General features: G+C 45.5%; 1 long non-coding RNA gene across 1 annotated transcript; it reads left to right on the forward strand.

Annotated features, from left to right (window-relative positions):
• The first annotated feature begins 6626 nt into the window (after positions 1 to 6626).
• Positions 6627 to 16807, forward strand: LOC141101063 (uncharacterized). Its single transcript, XR_012234876.1, has 3 exons — positions 6627 to 6798; positions 7932 to 8021; positions 16237 to 16807. It is a non-coding gene; the product is annotated as an uncharacterized lncRNA (long non-coding RNA).
• The last annotated feature ends 1324 nt before the right edge of the window (positions 16808 to 18131 follow it).

Genomic DNA, 18131 nt, shown 5'->3' on the forward strand with positions numbered 1-18131 from the left:
CTCAGGATCAGTAATGTAGTGTATGTGCACAGTGACTGCACCAGCAGAATAGTGGAGTGCAGCTCTGGAGTATAATACAGGATATAACTCAGGATCAGTAATGTAATGTATGTACACAGTGACTGCCTCAGCAGAATAGTGAGTGCAGCTCTGGGGTATAATGCAGGATGTAACTCAGGATCACTACAGGATCAGTAATATAATGCATATACTCAGTAACTTCTATGCAATCACAGTCTCTGACATAATGATGTCAAACTCATTTACTCACAGGGTACATTGTAACGTGTTTTGTGTAAAAAATCATGTTGTTGTAATTGCGCCATTCATAATGAAAAAGGAAACTTGAAATTTTGTAATCAGATCCTATGAATGTCACCATATATTAACCTTCTAAATTTCTTGTCTTGATTCTTCTCACTGGAGAACAATGATGAATACTTAGAAATGCACATAGTGAAAAGGCCATGGTTCCCCTCCTCGTTTTCAGCCGCCAATTAGAGAATACAAATTTGCCGATATTCTTGTAATGAGACGATTGTTTAATGCTGCGGAGGATACAAGTTTTGTTTTGCTATTTTCCACCAACAGCCACAAAGTGAAGAAGCTACTGTACAGAACTGGTCTGCACGCTGCATTGTATGAGGCCGGTTACTTTATGCCCCAACTGTGCATTATCGAAATATTAGAAATAAGATGTGTGGCAATAGCTGCTGCAGAACCTGACAATCTGCGCATTTAACTCCTTCATTGCTTTTATGAGTTCATCATTAACGTTTCCTTGCTGCAAGAAGTAGATCTGACTATACGTGCCGTATTCTCCGTCATTAAATGCAAAGCTTTACTTTTTAGTAAATTAACTGAAGATACCAACTCATGCAAAATAATCAAGTTACATAATATGCACATATAAATCTGCAATATGAGATACAAATAATAATATAGAAAGAGGAAAACAAATAAGTAGGTAATAATAATCTGCCATATACAACACGACAACATTCCATGTCCAAACAATAATACAGACCATAAGTAATAATATCATATTGCTACTCACCCTAATTAATGTCATGTTTAACAATAATGAGATAACAGAGACATGAGGATTATTTATTTATTAACCCCGTCCTGGTCCTTTGGATTGCTACAAAAAGACAGGTGTCATTTTATTGGCTTATCTCAAATCACAAAAAGCAAAATTGAATTTTTTTATTAATGAAATTTGAGGTGAATTTAACTCTTCTAGAAGTAAGTCGCTCTTCTATATAACAGACTGCGGCGACCCCACAGCCAAGACCCCAATCCCACCTTCGGCACCTTATAACACAACAAAACCCAAACAAATAACGTACATGACACGAATGATGGGTGAAGGTCAGTCACAGCTTTATTATTTTTTAACAATAACAACCATTAGAAAGGAACTTATATTTTCTTAAGACGCACTCATCGCCCAATGCCCTGTACCAAAATTACAGGCAAGTCAGCCAACGAGCCATAAACTTGTGTCCTTTCATTTCTTTTATCGCCATGGAGGATCCTGTAATTTATACAGGACTCCGACCCGCACCCATTAACAAAAGGGCCTGCTCAATACCATCCTGGAGCCCCGATAAAAATATATCTAGCCCTATATCGGTCAAGTGGACGCCGTCTGACCTCCATAACGCTGCATTATCCCCTTCAAGTTGTCGATGACGAATGACCACCACAAAATGATCGCGAGTAAACTTAGACATTCGAGCATTAAGCGTACGCCTTGTGCGTTTCACGGCCATCCCATCCCTTGCACCTTGCCACAGTGCTCTTGGCACTATTTCTGACCAAACAAGAACTAAGGCTAGTTTCACACTATTGTTCTTGGGTGCAGCGCAGGACCTGGTACGATCTTGCTGGCGCTGCGCCCAGCGCACAAAAACGCGCTGTGTTGCATTTTTATGCGCCGGGCGTAGTGCCAAAAGGGTGCAGCGCCAGCAAAATCATACCGGCGCATGACCAGCGCACGGTCAGCGTACCCAACGCTAAATATAGGGTACACTGATCGCATGCAGCGTCATGCGATCAGAGGAGGAACTGACCGGAGGGGGCATGACCGGGGCGGGGCTTAGCGGCGCCCTGTGCTGCACCCGAGAATGCTAGTGTGAAACTAGCCTAACTCAGAGAAAAAAGTACGACAACGATCCATGTCAGAACGCATCATGGTCATGAGTTCCACTAATTTGTATGAGCATAGGTCATTTCCTCCAGCATGAAGAATGAGGATTTCTGGCCCAGTAGATGTTCTAGTGATTTCCACCACCTCCGGAAGCAATTGAGGCCATTGCAAACCTCTTATTCCCCGCCTCATAAACTCCAGATCCCGGAATCCTAAATTTTTCCCTCCAGGACGACATTCAGCCCACTGGGCAACCCAAAATATATATGAGTGGCCCAGAAGCCAGACCTTAGGCCTAACAGCACCTGTGGGAAAATACATAGGGTCAATATAACAGATCGGGCCTGATGTACCTGGCAAAACAAGCCGAACCCCACCGACCTAGCTTCTGAACTTCAGAATCGGGTAGACCTGCTCTAGCCGCTTCCGTTGCTGCCCCAATATGAAACGAGTGAGTGCCGTATTCCCGTGGGTCCACGCTCAATGACAACAAAATTTTTGCAAAAATAGATTGAAATTGGAATCTTGTTAGCGGAGAACCGCAAACATGTGATAAGTAAAACCTGCCCTCATGTCTGACAGACGAATAATTATTAATTAAAGTAGCCGGACACAGGTGACCTCCAGATGACCATAAAATCACCCAACCCCCTTTTCCCGACGGATCTGTTTTCGATTTACGGATTCGAAGGCGGATGGCATTCCGTACAGCCACGACATCGTCCAATAATAATCTCCCTATAACGCTAGTCTTCAACCCCGGAACAAGCTCACCGATCTGCAGAGAACCAAAAAAGGCAATTCCAAATGCAGCCGAAAAAAGGTTGGACCCAAATTTGGAGCTACATATAACCTCAGTACAGGTTATAATGTGGCTAAGTAGTGTTAAAGAGATGGGACACCTACACTCAACGCTAGGTTTGGATCTCCTCCAACCTTTCATGGCTTGACGAATAATAAACGTTTTTGTGACATCCGCCCAACCCAGCAGCTGAAAATAAAATGCCAGGCCCGATATACGCTGCTGAGCAGACGTACCAATAAACCCTTCTGATGAAGCTGTAGCAAAAACTCGATGGTAACCTGTAATTGCGATTGAGCACAGGACGTAACTGGTCTGTCGCCCGCCAAGAGACACCATTCTTCCCAAGCCTTACCGTATGCTCGCCATGTTGATGGAGCCACAGATGAACACACTAATGGCATTAGCAGTTCGCCACAAGGTCCCATAGGGTAGGAGGGCAATGACAACCCTTCAGAAGGATGTCGGCGGGGGGGGGGGACGACCTGCTGATCAGAAGAAGTCAGAATTTCAACGACGGAGCTGTCATACTCAAGGTCATACCTGGCCCATGGCCAGATGTTAAATCTCAAACACAACAGTGCTAAATGATGAAGGAGGCTCAAAATTGGGAGTGACATAGATGACATATGAGTTATACAACAAGAAACTCATATACTGTTTGTTAAGAAACAAAGCTTCCTGTTGGACAACTGCTCACCCCAAAGTTCAATGGTCAATGTAATAGAAAAAACTTTGCATAAGATGCTATCCTGGCACAGACCGAAGCTAATCCAAGCTTGAGGCCATGCGTCCCTACACCATTGATTTTTTAAAAACTATGATCAAACCAGACACCTTGTCAGCACCATTGAATAATTGCAACTCAAGATTTGATATTTCCAGAAGCATGAAACAGGTATGCCCGTTAAAACAAACCAGAAAAACCAACCACTCATTCAAATCTGCCCTCATTCCGATCGTAACCCACAATCTGTGACAAGGCTTAGTAATGCCTCTCGTCACTAACTACAAACGCCATGAGAAGACCCTGCCTATAGGCATGACCTTGCTGGCAAAAACCAGTAATCCCAGAAATATTGCATTTGCAACAGTGTCACCTTGCGGAGCGAAATGACTCCCTTGATCAGCAAAATAGTCTTCTGAATTTTGTCAAAGGTTAGCCGATATACCATGGCAATAGTGACGATTTCAATACCCAAAAAAGTCAAAACCCGAGACAGACCGACGGTTTTTGCGGGGGACAGGGGAACTCCGAAACGTCGGGCTATATCCTTGAACGTGTCCAACAAAATCGAATATGAATCGGAGTTATGAAGACCGACAAAAAGAAAGTCATCCAAATAATGAGTAACTGACCTGTTTCCCGTCTCAAAACTTACTACCCATTCCAAGAAAGAACTAAACAACTCAAAATAATAACAGGAAATAGAGCACCCCATGGGGAGGCACATGTCGTAAAAGTATTTGCCATCCACTTGGCACCCCAAAAGATGAAAACACTCAGGATGGACTGGAAGTAAACGAAATGCAGAATTGATATCGGCCTTCGCCAACCATGCTCCCGCCTCCGCCAGCTGAACTAAAGACACTGCTCTATCAAATGACGCATACGTTACCGACGAGTCCTCTGGTGCGATTCCGTCATTTACCGAACGCCCTTTTGGATGTGATAGATGTTGGATAAGGCAGAAGGAACCGGGTTCTTTTTTTGGGACGACACGAAGAGGTGAAACCCTAATGGCCCTGCCATTCTATCCAACGACACCTCTTTATTGACCTTACTGCGAAGGATCTCAGGGTACTCTAGAGCTGATTTCAGATTGTTTGCAAAAGTCCTGAACCATTGAAGTTTGGATGGAATAAAGAACCCATTCAAAAAACCGCCTCGCAAAATCTCTGCCTCGTCTTTTTTAGGGTAACGGTCTTGCCATGGCCCTATCGCGGCCACGCTCACTGGTGTCCTTGCGTTCTGCCTGCTGGGACCTACTTGCTGATGGCTTCCCCGCAGGTTTAGTGCACTTGGCCATGGGGTGGGTTCCCCTGCATGAAGAGCATTAGTGTTTGAATTTACACAAACCGTAAAAACGGCAGTGTCCTTCATTAAACAACCAACAGGCACCTGGTCTTCTGGTGACCACTGAATTAGGGCCTGATGAGAATTGTCCAGTGCCCGCTGCTAAAAAGGGGGCTTGTTTCTGAGTCAACATAAGATGCAGCTAAACATCGGTGGCCTTCAACCCCAAAACCTAAATCCGGCTGCAAAGCCAAACACCTCCTAAATTCTTCATCGTAGAGCCACCAAGCCGAACTGCCATATGCCTTATATGAGTTATATATCATATCCTGATATATGAACAGTTCTGAGCAACGCTCAGGGTGCCTCTGACCCATAATACAACCTAAGACTGAAAACGCCTGTAGCCAGTTATTCATCGTTTTAGCCACTTTCTGTTTAGCTCTTTCCGCAAATCTATCCCCCATCCTTCTTTCTCTGTCAATAGTATGCTGGTCAATGGATACCAAAGACCATAAGTCAATGTATTTGTTTTTCCATATTTTGGTCCTGGTATCCTCATCCACATGTGAACCGAGGGCACTTACCCCACAAAAAAAGGCATCTTTATGAACATGTGCTGATGAGGAAACAACATTACCGCTACTTACTGCTGAATTCCCTGATGACGATAATTTTTCAACCAGAGCCTTAAGAGTTGTTAACGTAGAAATATTATTATCATCCGGACCACCTGCAAACGAGCACTCACCAAAATCTGTGGCTGGAGAAGGGATTCCCACTGTTGGAGGAACTAAGGCTCCAGGTTGATACGGTTTAGCAAGGTTGTCTTGGCTTGTAGCCCCTGGTTGGGCTCTTGGCATGAGTAGGCTGGAAGGCATTGAGTGCACCCTTGACTCCCTTCTGTCACGGGAAGGGCGATGCGCATGTTCGGGACTCACAGATGCACTCAACTGCTCTGACAATGAAGAAGGAGAGCGGCGTCTCGAGGACCGTGATGTATGTCGACGTCTGCTCCTGGTCATGCGGCTCATGTGCGAGGACCTCCTGTCACGTCTGCCAGCTGAACGTTGACCATGACGGGAGCGTGATGATGAAGATGATGAGGAATAGGAGCATCTGTGCCTATGTCTACCATGCTTGCCCTTATGGGGCTGCTCCTCAGAGGTGATGACACCTCGAGTGCTCTCTTCATTCCTGATGAAACTCATCGCAGACATGCCTGAAATGGGGGCAAAATGACCCTGCAGCTGCATATCTAGAACAAGAGGGGGTGCAGACGCCTCTACAGTATTAGAGGGCTGGGAATTTATTAAAGCTATAAATGAGGGCTGGTCAGCAATAGTAAAACACCCACCTGCTTGTGTGGGTATCACCGCAGGCTGGGCTGAAGCTGGCGGAGCGAAGTCCTGTGCAATTACATTTGAAAGACCTTGCTCTTTCATAGACCCTGTGGAAGAGGTACTATGTCTAGAACCCATGAGGGGCACAATGGAGGAAGCTGTAAATTCTTTGCGCTGCTGTGAATTGGATTCACAGACAGCGCTCACCGGGCCCTCCTGTTCCCGCTGTCTTATAAACCGGCTGTGTAAGTGACAATGGCGGTGAGGGAACACTGCTACTACACTGTACAGGCTGCGTTACCTCAGGAGCTGTGGGCGGGTACTTCTCCTTAGCACGGCGCCGGCCAGAGCTCCCGGCCTGTGCAGGAGGATTCTCCTTCAGCCGAGCAGGAGGGCGGGGTTGCCGAACGGACCGCCTGCCTCCCTGTTTGGACTGAGGTAAAAGTGGGTCAGGCACACTGACAGCAGCCGGCGAGAGCAGGTAAAGGAGGGGGCATAAGCGACGGGGCCAACGGCGGTGGCGGTACAAAGGGGAGGTGAGCACTGAGACCTGCAATCAGAGCCTGCAGCCAGCGCACACCTTCCTGGTCCGCTCTGACTTGCAGGGCCTCCAGCAGTGGGTCTGCCATACCTCTTCCAACCAGACAGAGCTCCACAAGCGCCTCCAGGACTCGCTCCAAAAACCGGGAGGAAAGAGAAAGGAGGGGGAAACACCTTATATATGACCCTCCCTGTGAAGGGGGGAGGAGGGGTCAACAACTACCCCTGTTCCTGATTGGGCCCACAAAAATCACCCACTCCGCCCTCATATACCCTACCCGTGACCACCAACCACCACAGCCTGCCTCAGGAAAACCAGGGGAGGGGGGAACCAAGGAAAGGAGGGCACCGCAGTCAGATGCACCCTCCTTAATCAGTGCGGTGCCTGCCATTGTCAGACTTGATCCTGCTTACTGGTCATCCATGTCCAATTCCTTTTGGGTTGATCATTGCTTTTTGTGTGGAAATTTCAATAACAAGCAACAGAAAATAAAAGTTGTGTGACAGGCAAATGCAGAATCCCCAACACTTTACATATGTAATGTGCAAAATTTGTGAAGAATATTCACAACTTTTTAGATGGTCTGTGTCATGAGAAACATCTGCACCAGATCATCTCTGTACAGTCAGAGCCATAATGGTTGTGATTCATGTCCCGCTGTAAAGTCTTGGTCACATCTGCTTAGTTTCTGTGCAGTTCACACCATCTGTATATAAACACTGCCTGAGCCCGCGCTGCACTTCATATACTGTATATGGGATACATTGTAACTGTTCTTGTTTCCTTTCCACTGTTACATTTATATATTCCCATATGATAAGGGCAGGAGTGGTCATTGAAATTATTTTTTTGGAGAAAACATGGGGCATTATTCTCTGTCTTTATACAACTAGTTTGGAGGCATTAAACCCAAAGACAAAGGTGATGATGAGATGGGGTCAACTCACTGCCTCATGGACGGTCGCTGTTTGTGGATCTTCAGTGATTGTAAATGTAAATATAAATTCAACAGTTAGGGATGATTATATACATTATCTGAGTAATAATAGTGGTTTGTCCTTCGTGGATTCCAGGTGACCTGCACATGTGAAGACTGATCGCCTCTGTGATACATAGTATCTAGGGCACGGAATCAAACAGTGGAATATTCAATAGTGAGAACGGTGAGTCTACAAAGTACAGTTAATACAAGTTTTTTTTTTTTTTATTAGTCTTTTGTAAGTTTGTTCTAACAACCAGATTTAGTTTCACACTAGCGTTTTTTTGTGCAGCGCATCGTGCGCATAAAAACGCAAAGAAAAATGCATGCAAACGCAAAACAAACGCGCTTTTTTTAGCGTCATGCGTACGCTGATGCATCAAAGAAAATGCAGCGTTGCTTGCGTTTTACATGCGTTTTTGCATGCGTTTGCGTTTTTATGCGCATGCGTTTTTAGGTGTGACATTTCACAATAGAAAAATCCTTGAAAAACAATAGAAACAGAGTACACCAATGGGACACCAGTGGGCGTGTGTCATTGGAATGTTTTATATAGACCCTGTTACAGCTGAATTCCTCAGATTTTGCTGCTGTTTCCGGTGTCAAGATGGACCTGCGTCTGGATAATTTCCAATTCAAGTTGGATCTTGACATCGCGCTGTCTCAGGCGTATGCCTTTTCTTGCCAGCAAGAAAGGGAGAGGGAGAGACAGCAGAGACGGCAGTGGCATCGGTTTTGGAGGCATCCAATAATCGAACTCCGGGAAAGCCGTGGAGCGTATCACACGCTGTACAGCGAGCTCCAGGAAAACCCGGAGAGATTTGCAGACTATACCCGGATGTCCCAGGAAAGCTTCCTGGACTTGCTGGGTATGGTTGAAGGAATCATCCGGAGACGGGACACTCAGCTCCGGCGTGCCATTCCTCCCGAAGAAAGGCTCCTCGTCACCTTACGGTATGTAATGTTTTTATGTTTGCATAATTTATTTTTTTTTTTCAATTTCTTTTTTTTTTTGCTAAAAATTTCTGTGTTTTTTGGTAATGAATTTTAACATCATTTTTGGGAAATTGCTTTTTTGCATAATGGTTTTTCTTCTGTCATGTACTAATCCCAAGCCTTTATAAAATGTTTTTCTGCTATGTTGTATTAAAAAAACATGCAAAATAGTTATGTACTTTTTATTTTCAGTGTTTTTATTAATACCCTAGACAGAAATATAAATTGTTTTTCTTTTTATGTTTTGCAGGTTCCTGGCAACTGGAGAGAGTCTTTCATCCCTGCATTTCCAGTACTGGCTGCGAATCTCCACTTTATCCGTGATTGTTGCCGACACCTGCAGGGCTCTGTGGGATGTTCTGTGTCCGGAGTTTCTGCCCTTGCCCACGGCCGAAAAGTGGCTTCAAATATCGGACAAATTCTGGGCAGTCTGCAATTTCCCGAACTGCCTAGGAGCGGTGGACGGGAAGCACATCCGCATCACAAAACCCGTAAGAAGTGGCTCTGAGTACTACAACTACAAGAAGTACTTTTCTACAGTACTCATGGCCATTGCGGATGCAGACTGCCGGTTTGTGGCGGTGGACATAGGGGCATTCGGATGGGGCAACGATTCCCAGACTTTTAATAACTCTGATATGGGCCGGAGGTTGTATGGCAACCAGTTCAATTTTCCACTGGCACGGCCTCTTACCCAAACCCAAGCTCCACCACTGCCATTTGTAGTGGTTGGGGATGAGGCATTTCAGATGTGCCAAAACCTGCTCAAGCCGTACTCCAGCCGTGACTTGGACCACTCCAAGAAAGTATTCAACTACAGGCTTACGAGGGCACGCAGGACTGTAGAGTGCGCCTTTGGCATTCTAGTGTCCAGATGGCGAATTCTCAGCACCGCCATCAATCTCAAACTGGAAACAGTGGATGAGGTGGTGAAGGCGTGCGTGGTTCTGCACAATTTTGTTATGGCAAAGGAGCGGCCCAACTTTGACATGGATGAACCTGCTGCCAACTCTTTGCCAGATTTTACTCACCACCCTCTTCGGTCATCAGTCGAAGTTGCCCAAATGAGGGACTAATTTGCGGACTTCTTTTTATCCGATGTGGGTTGTGTAGCATGGCAGGATCAAATGGTGTAATAGTTTTGTTGTTTGTTAATAATAAAATACCTGTTTTTTTATACCTGTACCCAGTGTACTGTGTCTTAATACACTCCACTACTCACCTGCCCTGGTGTCCAGTGAAATCAGGATGCTGTGCTTCCTGACTTTACTAGGACTCCTGACCAGGTGACCCTACATATAAAAGTAGTATGACCTTCCTCATTTCTCCAGTCCGTGTTCATAAGGCATATTGCAGAGAAGGTGGAGATAATACAACTAATATTTATATCACCTGGCCTGAGTATATTGATTTTGGGATGCAGTAGCATCCTTCACTCTGTCTGATAACTGACCATGTGATTAAAAATATTAGTTGTAGTATCTCCACTGTCGCACGCAGACTGGAGAGATGATAAAGGTTTATACAACTTCTACAATCCCCTGGCCTGGTGTCATGATGAAGTGATGATGACCCAAAAAAACGCATCCTGACTTCAGAAATTTTGGACACCTGGCCAAGTGAATACACATAGGAGTTAACCTCCAGCATCTCTCCAGTCTGTGTGCAATAGATAATGCAGACTGAAGCGACGCTGCAGATTACAACTCATAGGTATACTCACCTGGCCAGGTGTGCTAAATAGTTATGACACCAGGCCAGGGTATTTGTAGATATGGCCTGTATTTTCTCCATCATCTATTCAGTCTATTTGCCACAGACTGAATAGATGATGTGGTTCATTACAAGGTATCTAGAATCCCCTGGCCTTGTGTCACAAAGAGTGAAATGAGGATGGGCAAAACACACCATCCTCAATTCACTCTTTATAGCACCTGGCAAAGTGAGAATACATATGCCTTGCACCCTCCAACATCAGTCTGACCAATATTAGCAGACTGAAGAGACTGGTGGATGAAAATACAAGCCATATATTTGTGTTTTTGACATCACATAGCTCCAGGACTGACACAAGAAACATGTGTCAGTACTGGAGCTATGAGGTGTCAAAAACGCAAAGTGTATGGCGCAGTGTGTGTAGGCGGTGAAAGGCACAATAACCAAACATTATTTTCAAATCAAACTTTAACATTTATTTACATAAAAGAAATTAAGATTTTAAAAAAAAAAAAAAAAAAAGAAATTTAGTTGGGGTCAATTGGTGGAAACTGGGGTGTGTGGAGGGATGAGGAACGGCTTAGGGTGGAGGAAGGGGTTCTAGGGGAAGGAGGAGCCAAAGAAGTGGGGGAAGGGAGCGGAGGCAAGGAAAGTTGGGAAGTGGGAGGTGAGGGAGGGTTAGAGTCCTCCTTTTTTATGATGGTGGCCCGTCAGCGTGCTGCTGTCCTGTCTGGAGAGCCTGGAGCCTGAGAACTGGCTCGACCCCGGGGACTGCCTTGAGCCTGTGGACTGCCTGGAGGACGTGGACCGGCAGGAGCTGGGGGACCGCCTGGAGCTTGTGGACCGCCTGCCAGGATCCTGTAGCTGCTGTGGCATGCTGGTGGTGGTGGTGGATGTCCTGGCAGGGGCCGTAAAGAGTGAATGCGGGTCCCCCAGCTGATGCTGCTCTGAGGTGGTGGTGGTGGTGGCGGTCCATGCAGGCGTGGTGGTGGTGGCGGTCCATACCGAGGTGGTCCTCCCGCTGGTGGTGGTGGCGGCGGCGGTGTTGCCCCAGTCAGGGGTGGTGCTCCGGGTGGTGGTGGTGGTGGTGCTCCAGGCAGGGGTCGTGACGACGGGTCATCCAGTGGTGGTGGTGGTGGCGGCAGCATTGGTGGGCCAGGCAGGAGCAGCGCTTGGCATGGTGTTGGCGGGGAAGTGTCCAGCTGCATTCAGACTTGGGGAGGTATATTGGTGTCTGGCGTGGCTTGGAAGTGTGGTGGCCGTGCAGTGATATGCAGCAGAAGTAGGTAATGCTGTGAATCGAGTCAGCGGTGGCACCGGTGGAGATGCCACCGCTGACTGCTGCATATGCATATACCTTCTCTGCTGCATAGCCTGCATAAAAGCATTGTTGCAGGCCCGCATGACAGTCAACTGGAGGTCAGGGGTAAGGTGTTCTGCCGTGTCCCGAGCTATTTGGGTATAGAAATGATGCGCTGGTCTGGCGAGGCCGACTTCCTGGCGCTCAAGGCGACCCTCGATAGACTTGTAGCGTTGGTCCAAAAGGAGGACACCGCTCTCAAGTCTATCGGCGAGTGCCTTGAGGCTACTCTGAAAGACCGAGCTCAATTGAACGAACTTGGGCATGACAGGCCTGTCCGAGGTCCTCTGTCGCTGCTGGCGGGAAGTGCCCGCAACACTAGTGGCAGAGACCTGGGACAGGGGAACACCTGAGCGACCAGCTTCCTGGTCTCCAGATGACTGTGGTGCAGACCTGCAAGGTGCTTCCTCTCTGATGGATGGCTGGGACGGGTCCGAGGGCAGCTTGATAAAGGACCGCTTCGGGCCCAGGTTGCAGGGTGCTGCTCCAGGTGCTGTGAAAAGAAAAGAAATTACTAACATAAATTAACAATTGCCAACTCCTGTGGAATAGAAAAGCACAGAATAAAACACAATACAACTAGAATATACTTACGTTCGGGTGGCAAGGACCGGTCTTAAAAATGCCAAGGCACGATGATATCTGTATTTTGTGCCGGTCCTTGCCGCAGCACCACTGCGAACCTGGTTCTCCTGACGGATATCCCTGTTGAAGCGGTCCTTCATCGAGCGCCAACGGGTTCTGACTTTGTTCACTGTGGGGAAAAAAAAAAAATAAGACTATGCACTGGAGGCCGTGATCACCAAACTGTGTGTGATGCTAGAAACTCCATGGAGTTACTAGCATCACACACAGTTGGGTGATCCCGGCCAAGATCACTGCTGCATCACACTGCATTTAAATACTTACGAAAATCCTTGCGGACCCGGGGAGAGGCATTGTCCCAGCGCTCCATCAGCGATTCGGCCACCTCATTCCAGAGCCGCCGGATCACCACGTTGTCCGAGTGCAGTTAGTGACGGGTGTCCCACAACGGGACTCGCTCCTGGACTAGACGGATGAGCTCGTCGTTGTCCAGGGAGAGGTCCTCCTCCCGTTGTGGAGCCTAGAAAAGAAAGACAAACATTAATCTTTGAATGATTTTTAAATTAAAAATATAGAAAATAAACAAGCCATGAAAAAAAAAAAAATTTTTTAAGGAAAATAAAAGCAAAAAAAGCATGAATAAAAAACACAGAAAAAAACCAGCATGAAAATTAAAAAAAAAATACTTAAAAAATGATTACCAAAAGCACAGAAAATAAACCAGCATAGAAATTAACTTAAAAAAAATCTGTAACAAAAAAAACCAAAAAACAAACAGGAAAATTACCAAAAAAACCTTGACATAATCATTAGCAAAAAAACACAGAAAATAAACCTGCATAAATTAACAGAAAAAAAAAAAAAACAGCAGGAAAATTACCAAAAAATACTAATAAAAAATTACCAAAAAACATAAAAAAATAAACACCAGAAAAAATTATTTCAATACAGTTCAAAAAAAAAAAAAAAAAGAAAATAAACCAGCATAGAAATCAACTAAAAAAAAAGAAAAAAAACCAGCAGAGGAATTAACCCAAAAAAAGTTTTTGAAAAAAATACAGAAGAAAATGAAACGAATAAAAAAAAATAAATGAAGATGAAAAAAAGGCAGAAAAAAGGAATGAGAAAAAAAAAAAAAAATTCAGTCCGTCTGTACTTACATTCCGTCTTCCCGCCCGCACTTGGCCTTGCTGCTCCTGCCGTTCCTCCGGTGGTGGTGGTGTGATGGAGGATGAGGTCTGAAAATTAAACAAAAAAATTACCCACATGTGTATATTTTTACCAATCCATAGGGAAGCATGGTACTCACTTCTTGTGCCTCTTGCCCTGTCCCGGGGACATATTCCTCACCAGATGAAGAAGACATGCTGCAATAAAAAAATAGAGACATAAGTACATAGAAATGTATTGAAAATTCAGCCAGACATTAGGTTATACTTACATTGGTACAGCTTGGGGTTTTTGCTGTTTTCAGTCTTGCAGCAGTCTGTAGAGTATTGGGGAATTCCAGTGCCCACACAATCTTTTATCACCTTGGTTTTTGGGAGTGGTTTTCCATTGTCTAGACCACATTCCAGACTTGTTTACCTCTAAAACGCATGCGCACAAAAAACGCAAGTGTGTGCACGCATGCGTTCCCATAGACTTCAATGTGTTGTTTTTGTGCATTCCGTGCGCAAGCGTGTGCATGCGTTTTTTTGACGAGACAGGGTGGACCAAAAAATGCAACATGTTGTGTCTGGCGCGCCTGGCGCAAAAAACAAAAAAATGTATGCGCACGAAAACGCAAGCGTGCGCAAGACCATGCGCACGTCATGTTAAACATAGGTGCGCAGTGCACATGCGCACGGGTGCGCACGATGCGCTGCGCACAAAAGCGCTAATGTGAAACCAGCCTAACTGTTATATACAAATTGAAACCTGGGATAATAGACACACTTCTATCCAACATCTCCATTTTTGGAAACCTTTTCTTGTAATAAGATATCTGCAGTGTAAAAACTTTAGCCCAATTTATTTTATAGGTAGTTATAATAAAATAGAAAAAGGAATGTAAATATTTAACATAAATGTGCTTCTTAATGGCCACAATGTGAACGTGCTCTTGCACATGGCGCTTATACCAACTTATGTCCGGTTCATTTATTTGGTTTTGCTATCGTTACTTGCACTTTGTACAAACGTCAGGAAGGGCTCCCCCTTTTGAGCTAAGCATTTCATCTAAAAAGCTCCCCAGGATCAGGTGTCAGAACAGTCAGAACTCATTATGCTCATTTGTGTGTTTTTATGTTCTTTATTGCTATTATCATTCTATTGTACAATCTTGTATTCTACGTATTTAGGCGTTGGCAAGATACGTTTGTAAAATGACATCATTAATAATAATAATAATAATAATTTTTATTTATATAGCGCCAACATATTCCGCAGCACTTTACAATTAAGCGGGGACATGTACAGACAATAAATTCAATACAAGTTAAGACAATTCAAACAATGACATTAGGAGTGAGGTCCCTGCTCGCAAGCTTACAATCTACAAGGAAATGGGGGGGACACAGTAGGTGAGAAGTGCTTGTTAATTCAGGTCTGGCAATTATAATAAATAGGGATTTTCATATAAAGCTGCATGATCCGGTCATCAGCCCGTGTGTTTAAGTGCAATAGACAAGTATCAAGTGCAGTTATCGTGTGCATGGAGGGTGTGGAGACAGATGAATAGTAGGGTGCAGATTCAGAATAATATTTGGAAGGAGGGAACAGGGCAAAGTTAGTTTGCTGAGTAGTTGATGTGGTAGGCTTGTTTGAAAAGATGGGTTTTCAAAGCGCGCTTGAATAGGTCAGGGCTAGGTATCAGTCTGATCGTCTGGGGAAGTGCATTCCAGAGAGCTGGAGCAGCACGAGAGAAGTCTTGGAGACGGAGGTGCGAGGTTCGGAATACGGGGGATGTTAGTCTTAGGTCATTTGTAGAACGGAGGGCACGTGTAGGGCGATAGACAGAGATGAGAGAGGAGAAATAAGGCGGTGCAGAACAGTGGAGAGCTTTGTGGGTGAGAGAGATGAGTTTATACTGGACCCTGTAGCGAATAGGTAGCCAGTGTAATGACTGGCACAAGATGGAGGCATCGGTGAAGTGGCTGGACAGAAATATGACCCTGGCTGCCGCGTTCAAGATGGATTGGAGAGGAGAAAGTTTGGTAAGAGGGAGACCGATCAGAAGAGAGTTGCAGTAGTCCAGACGAGAATGAATAAGAGCGACAGTAAGAGTCTTAGCAGTTTCAAAGGTGAGAAAAGGTCGGATTCTGGAGATGTTTTTAAGGTGCAGGTGACAAGAGCGACTGAGTGATCGGATGTAGGGAGTAAAGGAAAGGATTAATGCATGTTTTGCATTTTCTGTACATGATGTCAACTTGTAATTTCCCTACTTCCCCTTATCTTTCCTTCTCTTCCCATTCCCATCCCTCCCCACCCCCCACCCCTGTCTTCCCCTCTCCCCCTCTCCCCATTGTTTAAAAGAATAAAATCTTTGGAAAAGAACAGTCAGGGGTGGGTCCTGCTCTGCCCCATCTGTAAGATGACACAAGGTGACATTTAATACTAGAGCCCTCTTGGTGGAGTGGGATGGCTTTTTCGCGTGTTTGGTCACAATAGTATTAACTGAGTCCATTATGTTATTTATATGTACTATTACCATTTACTTATTTATAACAGGGTATATGTCCCTTTTTTGTCTTTATCTTAGGCTTTGTCTCGTAAATGGCCACAGTGTGATCATGCTCCTACACATTGCACTTTTTTGTAAAAATGCTCTTAATTCTTACAAATGATGATGTAAAGAGGCAGAACAACAGAACAGAAAACTAAACATTTGTATGGACGTTATTATTTATTTTTAAAGCACCATTCATTTATGGCTGCACTACATGTTACGCAGGTTTACCTACATATCACACATAAATAACAGTGAGTGAACAACTGGTGAAGAGGGGAGAGGATCCTGCCATCACAGGCTTACAATCTATGGGGCGTTGGGAAAGGAGACTGCAGGAGGGTCCGAACAGTTCCCATGTTATTAAAGGGAACATGTCAGCAGTTTTGGCCGATATATGAAACGGCCACTGCCTTTCAGGGCTTATCTACAGCATTCTAAAATGCCGTAGATAAGCCCCTGGTCCCACCTGAAAGATAAGAAAAATAAACTTTATTGTACTCACCCGGGGGGTGGTCCGGTGTGGTCCGGTCCGATGGGTGTCGCAGGTCCGGGTCTGGCGCTTCCAATCTTCTTGCGCCGCCGCCCTCCTGTTGCTTCATTGCTCCCCAGCATCGCGCTCCTGCACAGGCGCACTTATCTGCCCTGTTGAAGGCACAGAAAAGTACGGCAGGCGCTGGGTCTCTCTGACCTTTCCCAGCGCCTGCGCACTGCAGTACTTTGCCCTCAATAGGGCAGATAAGTGCGTCTGCGCAGGAGCGCGACGCTGGGGAGCAATGAAGCGAAAGGAGGGCGGCATTGCAGGAAGATGGGCGATACTGGACCCGGACCGGAACACATCAGACCGCTCCCCCGGGTGAGTATAATAGAACTTATTTTTCTCATCTTTCAGGTCAGACCGGGGGCTTATCTCCCTGCGAGGAGTTAACCCCCTGTTTAATTAAAACTGTTAAAATTGTTAACCCTTGCTCAGCCTCCTGTCTGTCACTGCTTCCCGCAACCTACTCACAAAATGGTGGGCTGAGATCCCACCTTGTGCTCTGATGTCTGATGATTTTTTATTCTTCTAGTCCACAGTGAATAATATAATACTCAATAATCAACTTTAAAAATATAAATCCAGATTTTTATCAGGACTTACTTTTGTTAAGTATCCAGTGAGAGTACTTTACTTTAATAAGTGGGTTATTATGATGAATGGCGGCCAGTGATTGACAGAGCAGGAGATGGATGCAGATGATCACACTCGGCGCTTGCAGTGAATGTAAGCTATTAAAAATGACAGTGAATCCTGGATTGTCAGCTGTGCACTTTCTTCTAATATTTAGATTTATTTTTGCTGAATGACATATTGAGCAATTACCATAAGTAACTGTACAGGTGCCATAGGCAATTATTATTAGCAACAGTAATAATAGTAAAATTAGTAGTAATAGTCATAGCATTAGTATCACTAATAGTGATAATAGTAATAATAATGACAGAATGGAGGATTTTTCAACTACTTCTATACCAGATGATCTCTTTACTTATTGCTAGAGTTGAGCGATACCGTCCGATACTTCAAAGTATCGGATCGGAATGGATCGGTCGATCTTAAAAAAAAGTATCGGTATCGCCGATTCCGATACCGGAAGTCCCATTCAAGTCTATGGGACTTCCGGTATCGGAATAAGAAAAATCCTGTTTTTCCCTTGTACAGCCTCTCTGGGGTCTGTACGGGCCTTTCGGGGGGCTGTGCCGGCCTGCCAGGGGGTCTGTGCAGGCTCCGGTGGTCTGTGCCGGCCTGCCGGGGGGCTGTGCCGGCCTGCCAGGGGGTCTGTGCAGGCTCCGGTGGTCTGTGCCGGCCTGCCGGGGGGCTGTGCCGGCCTGCCAGGGGGGCTATGCAGGCTCCGGTGGGCTGTGCCGGCCTGCCGGGGGGCTGTGCC

The sequence above is a fragment of the Dendrobates tinctorius genome, unplaced genomic scaffold (assembly GCF_039654945.1).
Source record: "Dendrobates tinctorius isolate UK_male_01 unplaced genomic scaffold, ASM3965494v1 ptg000114l, whole genome shotgun sequence".
In the NCBI taxonomy this organism is placed as follows: Eukaryota; Metazoa; Chordata; class Amphibia; order Anura; family Dendrobatidae; genus Dendrobates; species Dendrobates tinctorius.